The following is a 7190-nucleotide window of genomic DNA, read 5'->3' as shown; positions in this document are numbered from 1 at the left end:
TAGTTCTCAGTTATGTTATATAACCCATGAGTGTCACTTTGTTCTCATTGGAATTAACCCTCCAAGAGGCCTTACTCACCTGCTGTTGTTTGGACTGGCACCTTACTAGACCTGCTCCACAAACTGCCATCATGAAATTTTTCTTCACTAATTTTCTCATTTACACTAAATACTTCATTGATTACGGTTTACTCTTTATATATTTTTAATTGAGCAAAAACACAATAAAGAATATCTATCTTAAATTTACATGTAAATCTTTAAGCTATGTCTACACTTACACAATTACTACCAGATTGCAATAGAGACTATCTACCACCACCAAGACTCTCTTTCTGTTTGCTAATTGATGCTGTCTCCCCTGTTCCAAGAAAACCACTACTCTGATTTTTGAAAATATAGGTTTGTTTAGCCTATTCTTGAATTTCATATAAATGGAAGCTTAGCAAATATGATCTTGGTGGCTTCTGTTGCTAAGCATTACGTCTGTGAGATACATCCATGTATTTGTGCAGCAGTAGCTCCTTACTTTTATTGTCATGTAGAATTCATAAGAATGTATCACAATTTGCTTATTTATTCTAACATTGTTCAACATTTGAGTCATTTCCACTTTTCACTATTATGAGTAAAATTACTATAAACATTTTAATATATCTCTTGTGAGACATGTGGCTTCATATCTTTTGAGTGTATGCCTGGGAGTTGAATTTCTAAGTCATAAGCTGTCATGTATTTAGGCCCTTTAGTTCATGCTTTAAAAACTTGTAAAAATTTATTTATAAAGTTTATTTATAATTTCACTGACAGTTTATGTGAGTGTTACTCTATGTTCTTGACAAACACATAGTATTATGAATTATTTTAGTCTAAGGACCTTCTGGATACTATGCATTTGCATACAATTGTACATTTAATTTCCATTTTCTAAACGAATAATGATGCTTACCTCACATCTTTTAGTTTTCATTTTTATATCCTTTTCTATGTAGTGCTTGTTTAAGCTTTTAGCCATTATTTATTTTTAACAGCGCTGTTGCCGTATAATTGAGATACAGTAAAGTTTATATGCTTAAAGTATGACATTTGATGTATTTCCATATCTATGCATCTGTGAAACCATCACCTCAGCAACATATGAAACACATACTACCCTCAAAAGTATCCTTTTCCCTATATATAAAAAATCGGCTCCTTCCCTTACAGATGAGTATTGTACTGTATTCTGTTACTATGGATTTGCCTTTCTATGTTTTATATAGAGTCATATAATATGTACATCTGTTGTCAGGATTTTTCATTCAACATAACAGTTTTTATACTCATCTATGTTGATACATGTATCAATAGTTAATTCCCTTTTCTTTCTTTCTTTTTTTTTTTTTCTGAGACTGACTCTTGCTCTATCACCCAGGTTAGAAGGCGGTGGTGCGTTCTCGGCTCATTGCAACCTCCACCACCCAGGTTCAAGTGATTCTCGTGCCTCAGCCTCCCTAGTAGCTGGGATTACAGATGCCCACCACAACGCCCAGCTAATTTTTGTATTTTTAGTAGAGACGGGGTTTCACCATGTTGACCAGTCTTGTCTTGAACTCCTGACCTCAAGCGACCCACGTGCCTTGGCCTCCCAAAGTGCTGGGATTACAGGCATGAGCCACCATGTCCAGCCAATTCCTTTTTATTTCTGAGAGTCTTCTGATCCTTGAATAAAGTATCTTTCTTGTACTTCAATATGCTTAATTTTTTCCTTCTGGCTTTTGTTTTAGGTTCAGGCATACATATGTAGGCTTCTTATATGAGTACATTGCATGTTGCAGTGGTTTGGTGTACAGATAATTTTGTCATCCTGGTAATGGCATAGTACCTGACAGGCAGTTTTTCAATCCTCATCCTTCTCCCACTCTCCACCCTCAAGTAGGCCTCAGTGTCTATTGTTTCCTTTTTTTGTGTGCCTGTGTACTCCATGTTTAGCTCCCACTTATAAGGGAGAACATGTGGTTTTTGGTTTTCTTTTCTTCCGTTGATTTGCTTAGGATAATGGCCTCTAGTTTCATCCATGTTGCTGCAAAGGACATGATTTTGTTCTTTTTCATGTCTGCATAGTATTTCATGGTGTATATGTACCACATTTTCTTTACCTAGTCCATCGTCTCAATATACTTAAATTATACTCAGTAATGTTTTGTAGTTTTTAATATTCAGGCCTTTTATGTTTTTATGAGATTTCCCCAAAGTAGTCTATTGTTTTTAATGCTAGTATACATTTTGTTTTCTAATTTCAAGTTTTTATTTTTAAAATTGTAAGTATACATGTACATATATTCATTTACACAGTTGATTCTAAGTGTATCTTTTATTGTTCAACCCGCCTAAACTCACTTATCCTAGCAGCATTTCTGTAGATTTCATTGTATTATCTGCATAGATGAATAAAGACAGTTTTACCTGTTTTTTTTTTTGAAAACTGTGTGCCTTTAATTCTTTTTATAGCCTTGTCACAGTGGCTGGAACATTCAACACAAAGTTGAACACAAGTGGTGAGTAAACACCCTTGGTTTGCTATTGATCTTAGAGGATGAATATTCACTTTTTTATCTTTACACTTGATTTTAGCTGTAGGATTTTCATAAATGACCTTTACTAGGTTGAGAAAGTTCCCTCCTATTCCTAGTCTGATGATAATTTTCATAAGGAGTACATATGACATACGCTTTTATTAAATGTTTTATTCTGCCTCTTTTGAAATCAGATAGTTTTTATTTCTCAGCTATAAACCTCAGTTGTTCATGTTATCTTTTTTACGTATCTTTGCATCTATTTGCTAATTTTTTAAAATTTTATTTTATTGAGGTAAACACAAGATCTACCCTCTTAACAAATTTTCAAGTCTACAGTACAGTATTATTAACAATAAGTAAAATGTTGTATAGTAGATCTCTATAATTTATTCATCTTACATAATTGAGGCTTTATCCCCTCTGATTAACGACGTCCCATTTTTTCCTCTCTCCATTGCTGGCAACCACCATTCTATTCTCTGATTTTATAAGCTTGACCACTTTAGATATTTCACATAAGTGGAATCATATAGTATTTATCCTGTGACTTGCTTACTTCATTTAGCATACTGTCCTCAAGTTTCATCCACATTGTTACATATTGCAGGATTTCATTTTTAAGGCTGGATAATATTCTATTGTATTTGTATGTACATGTTGGCTACTGTGACTAGTATAACAACGGACAGTAGTATACTAATATTTCCTTGAGATTCTTATTTCAATTCTTTTGCATAATTACCTGGAAGGGGTATTGGTGGATCATATAGTAGTTCTATTTTTATTTTTTTGAGAAATCACCATCCCGTTTTCCACAGAAGCAGCACAATTTTTCATTCCCACCAAAGTGTTCAAGGGATCTAATTAGCCTATATGCTTCCCAACACTTGTCTCTTGTTTGTTTGATAATAACCATCCTTATAAGTGAAAGATGATATTTGCTGCTTATAATTTGCATTTCCCTGATGATCAGTGATATTGAGCATCATTTCATATACCCATTGACCCTTTGTATGTTTTTTATGGAGAAATGACCATTCAAGTCTTTGATACATTTTTTAATTGGGTTACTTGTGTTTTTGTATATTGAGTTGTAGGAGTTCTTTATATGTTTTGGATATTGACTCCTTTTCTGATATATGATTTGCAATTATTTTCTCCCATTCTGTAGATCATCTTTTCATTCCACTGGTTGTTTCCTTTGTGAACCCTGAAAATTTGAGACAGGTCTCAGTTAATTTAGAAAGTTTATTTTGCAAAGGTTGATTGAGTTTTCTTAAGACTTCTTTAATGACCTAACATATGATCTATCCTGGAGAATGATCCATGTGCACTTGAGAAGAATGTATACTCTGCTGCTGTTGGATTGAATGTTCTGCATATGTCTGTAGGTGACTTGACTTGCAGTGTTGATCAGGTCATCTGGGTCTTTGCTGCCTTTATGTTTGGTTGTTCTATCCATTATTAAAAGTGAGCACTGAAATCTCCTACTGCTATTGTATTGTTATCTACTTCTCCCTTAAGTTCATTCAATGTTTGCTTTATACATTTAGATACTCTGATGTTGGGTGCATATATGTTTAAAATTGTTATATGCTCCAATGGTGAACTGACTCCTTTAACATTATGTAATGTCCTTCTTTTTTTTTCTTGTGACAATTTTTGACTTAAAGTCTATTTTTTATAATATCAGTAAAGGCATTTTTTGTTGTCTTTTAGTTATTATTTGGCCAGGGATTTTTGCAGTCTTTGTCAACCTTCATGCTAGTCCAACTGGTTTTCTTTTTTTCTTAGTAGATCCCAGGCACCTAAAATATCCCAGGTCCTCTGAGTGCTCTGAGATAGACAGAGCTAGCTCCTCAGGCAACCTCCAGAAAATACGGATTATCAGTTGTTTAGTTCAACTTTTTCCCCCAAGGAGAAGCTGAGAGCTGAAGGCTTTGGTCCACTCACTCATGTTGATCCAAGGAGAGGAACTACAGTGCTATGAAACTGCCAGCTCACCCCACCACCTATATTCTTGCTGGTCCCGGGCAGCCAGGCTATGCTTGGTTCTATCAGTACACTGAGACAGGCTAGAGAGCAGCCAATCTTAGGAGTAGCCCCTGGAAAAATTGGGGAATTGGACATGCCATCCATCATTTATTAACCAAGAGCAAAGCTTGGAGCTGGGGAGTTTTTTCCTGCTTTTTTGGCACTGTGCTGGGGGTAAGAATTACGGAAGGAGTGTGCCTTAGATTTCCCTAAAGCTTCAACATGAGTAGTTTCACCAATAGCATTGGAGCATCTCAACTGGTTTCTTAATTTCTCACAAAGAAAATTTGTCTATGAATTTTTAGTTGAATTGGTGTGTTTGTAGAGAGAAAAGAGACCAGGGCTTCCCATTCTGTCATCTTGCTAATTTTACTCCACCATGTTTTAAATAATTTACATATATAAAAATAAGATACATATTTATAATTTATGTGTATGTGTATATATATATATTTTAAATTTAATATATATAAAAAAATTTGCTGTATTTCTAAATTGGAATACAATACAATGAAATGTAATTGCATCTTAAATGGACAAAACATTACCATGCAAAAATGGAAAAAATTGTGGCTGGAGTTATGATGGAGAGAACAAATACTACTGTACACAATGCCATCAAACACCCTGTAGGAGCTATGATAAAACAATCCCATATAGTACTAAGTAGGCTTTCTGATATTTTCTACTCACCAAATGAGGTTTTCTCGATTCTTAGAAGTGTTTCTAGCTATGATGCACATATATTGTAAAATCCAATGTAATATTTTTTCATACATGGTTTTAATTGCTCCAACATGAAAATGGTCAGACTTGCATTATTTTCAGCCAACATAGGTGACAGCTGTTTGTTAAAACACTAGATAAATTACATAGACAGGCTACAAGAAAGTACGCATGTACATTAAGAACACAGTCACCTGAGGTTAACACTTTAGAATTCTTATTTATTGAGAGCTTATAATAAGTCTTCCATACAGCCTTTGACTGGTTTAAAGTATGAAATAGATTTCAGAGTAAGGATTTAAGAGAAAGGGCACTTTAACTAATAACAGTAGTAAATTCTCAGTTTCTCACATTGCAGAGACGGTTGCCTAATCCCAAATATCCCCCATCTCTCCCCCAAACTCATAAAATCAATAAGAAAAGCAAATAAAACCACATAATACCTTACTCTTTCAACATCTCTAGGAGACATAGAGCACCACAACCTTCAAATTACCTCTAAATAGAGAAAAATAATTGCAGAAGAACACTTGCTCCTGCCTACCTCTGAACACCTGCGGTGGAGGGTAGGGAGATCAGTCTTCAACACACTCAGAAGAGAAGACTAGAGGACATAAATGAATCACAGATACTATAAACCCTGAAAGATAAAACTTCAACAATAAATGTCAGAGTACTTAACACAAATTGGGACTTGGTAGTTCACCGTACTGGGAAAAGGCTTGAAACGCAAGACCAGAAGTGGGAAACTTGGAAAGGAAAGCAATGGTTTCTGGGAGAGAAGTGGAAAATAAAGAAGGGGTGACACTTCTTACAAATGTGACTATCAAAGTAAATAAGTAATTTGAGGAACTTAAGAATCCTGCAGAAAGGAAAGAGAAAAAAGACATGACTATCATTTCCCCTTCCTACTCCCATCATCACCACCACCCATAGAAGATGCTATGCTGAATAGGACAGAACTGACACAAGAAGGAGCTCTCTAACTAGGACCCTTGTCCACGAAACAGGAATAGGAAAAATCAAACCATATTTATATGAAACCTCAAAAGTTCAAATAATGTAAATAAAATATTTTTCTTATGAAAAGTCACTCACTCAAAAAAGGAAACAATCACTAAGCAGGTGAAAAGTGTAATAAATGCCACAAATTGAATTAGAAATTCTAACACAATCATAAAAATAAGAACACAAATGCCAAAACATAAATAAATAAATAAAGTTGGTATGAAACAGGAGTTGAACTGTGAGAGGTAATAGTATACCACAGTAAAATAATGAACAAAGATTTACAAGACAAATTGTTAGCAATAAGAAAGGGATTGCAATCCTGATGTTAGACAAAGAAGAAGTAGACGTAAAAACAGAATTACTCAATTCTTATAATCAACTTTCACACCTAAATTACCTCCCAAAGGCCCCCTCCTAATACCATACCATTGGGAGTTAGGATTTCAAATATGAATTTTAGGGGAACAGAAACATTCTGTCCATAACATTCTGCCCCTGGCAAAGTTTGTGTTCTTTTAGCCTGCATTTATTCTGTAAAAAGTAAAGTAGAGGTTGCTCTTCAAAGACTTTCTTCCCTGTCTAATTAGGAATAAATAGTAGCTTCTCTTAGAAGCAAAATGTATTCAAAGACCTGTGCTCCTAAATATTTGTGCCGGCGTGCTTATACTGGTCCAAGCAAGCGTTAGGTCATAGCCTGTTCCTCTTCCTTATTTAAAAGTGTTTTTACCTTTCTCAGCATTCCACAAGTTACTTCCTCCTTCCTTTGTTCTCCTCTACCTTTGCCTTTTTTTTAAAAGTTCTAAGTTGCTAGCCAGTCGGGACAAATACAGAATGCGAGGTCCTGTTCCAGCCAGTGGAAAC

At 34.9% G+C, this 7190-nt stretch overlaps 1 long non-coding RNA gene across 1 annotated transcript; it reads right to left on the bottom strand.

Moving 5' to 3' along the window:
• Positions 1 to 3640: 3640 nt before the first annotated feature.
• LOC117090569 lies at positions 3641 to 6974 on the bottom strand. The gene is made up of 2 exons (XR_004440057.1): positions 5286 to 6974; positions 3641 to 3768 (listed from the first exon to the last, which is right to left on the bottom strand). It is a non-coding gene; the product is annotated as an uncharacterized LOC117090569 (long non-coding RNA).
• Between the last annotated feature and the right edge of the window lie 216 nt (positions 6975 to 7190).

The sequence above is a fragment of the Trachypithecus francoisi genome, unplaced genomic scaffold (assembly GCF_009764315.1).
Source record: "Trachypithecus francoisi isolate TF-2019V2 unplaced genomic scaffold, Tfra_2.0 Lachesis_group11, whole genome shotgun sequence".
NCBI lineage: Eukaryota > Metazoa > Chordata > Mammalia > Primates > Cercopithecidae > Trachypithecus > Trachypithecus francoisi.
Note: the sequence above shows the minus strand (reverse complement) of the source record. Positions and strands in the feature narration are given on the sequence as shown.